Here is a 1,891-nt window from a genome sequence, read left to right on the forward strand (position 1 = left end):
TCAACATTTCCCTTTCTCAACGTTGTTCTGTACAGGCATGCTAGACGAAATGAATAAATGAATTCAACCGGCATTATTTTGTATTCGTAAAAATATTTAGACCTGTGTTCTTTGGAGGAAAGATTAGCTACAGCACGAATTGCTCGTTTTTGACATAATTTTACTTTAGCGATGTTTTGTTTTGATGTCGTTGCCCAGACTAGGTGACAGTAATTTAGTGTAGAAAGAAAAAGTGAGTGATATACAGTTCGTTTCACAGTGGTAGGCAATACATGTCGGTGTCTATGTAACAGTCCCGTTATTCTGTTTAGCTTTCCGCAAAGAGATTCCACATGTTTGTTCCAAATCAGATTTTCTGAAAATGTAACTCCTAGTGTTTTAACGTCATTTAAAATTTTAATTTCCTCACTCTTTAAATACAACCTGTCTTCAAGATTTAGGGCCTTATGCTTTGGGCGAAACATGATCGCTTGCGTTTTTTTAGCATTAATTCGTAAATAGTTTCTATCACACCAATTTGCGATATCCTGGAGCACAATGTTTGCATAATTGACCAGAGTGTCCGGATTTGTGCCCCTGAAAAAAATGGTGGTATCGTCTGCATAGCCTATCCATTTGATGCTTTCAGCGGTCGAAAAAAGATCATTCATGTAAAAAATGAAAAGAAGTGGTCCGAGAATGCTCCCTTGTGGCACACCATGTGGGATAGCTTTTATTTTTGAGTTTGAATGATTATGGCAAACGTACTGACACCGATGTTGCAGATACGAAGACAAAAGCTCGTTTGCGTGACCACGTACTCCGTGTTGTTCAAGCTTAGCTAAAAGTGTAATATGATGAACAGTGTCGAATGCTTTGGTGAAATGTAAATATATACCTAAGACTAGATTTTTTGCATCAAACGCTGTAGCTATAAATTCTTTTTGTGTTAGTAAAGCCAATTTCGTTGATTTGCCTTTGAGAAAACCATACTGTGATGTCGAGATGAGCGAGTGTTTGTCTAAGAAACCATACAATTGCTTGTGTAGGATTTTTTCTAAGCCCTTCGAAAAGACAGGCAAAATGGAAATGGGACTAAAATTATTTGGGTCGTCCTTTTTTCCACCTTTGTGGATTGCTACCACTTTTGCAATCTGCATCTCCTTCGGAAAGCAGCTCTTTTCTAAGCATAAGTTGTAGATTTCAACTAAAATGGGCGCAATTATGTCTATAACAAATTTGACTGGTCTAACTTGCACATCATTTACATCACGTGATTTGGAATTTTTTAGGCTATAAAACATATTTTTATAGCTATAAAATAGCTACAAAAAAGGTAACATCTTTTCTAACGTACATAATTTAGTTTGCATATCGATGCGATGAATAGCAACTGCCTATCTAGAAAGCGCTTCTGATATTCAGTGATTATGTATAGGTCTCTCACCACCACATATTCATTAGACGATCACCAATTACAAACGCCCACGAGCGCATTACTAACATAGTCGCCTCCGGAAGGGCCACTTGAAAAAGCGCATTATCGGCGCTGCCTCTTCTAAAATGACAGCAAGCTTGCGTGCATCTATACAAACCAGGTGGCATGGTTTAGCCACAAGTGCAGGCAAAACATGGACGAAAATGGACAGACAACCTGAGCCGAAACCCTTATGTTTTCCTTTTCGTTCCGGAGTGAAAAAATAAATAGTTAAGTTCCGGTTCAGTTTGGCTTCAAGAAAAAATAAAGTTATTTTTCTTTTCTTTTTTTTTCGACTCGGCATGGGGCGCTATAACGCAAAGCTATTCAAATCTGGTTCAATTACATTTATGCCATTAGCCCTCCACAAGTGAAATTTTCAGGGGTACGCCCCCACTTCGCCTGTCTGCCACACGATGTCACGAAAAATGGTCA

Source organism: Dermacentor variabilis, chromosome 1, assembly GCF_050947875.1.
Source record: "Dermacentor variabilis isolate Ectoservices chromosome 1, ASM5094787v1, whole genome shotgun sequence".
In the NCBI taxonomy this organism is placed as follows: Eukaryota; Metazoa; Arthropoda; class Arachnida; order Ixodida; family Ixodidae; genus Dermacentor; species Dermacentor variabilis.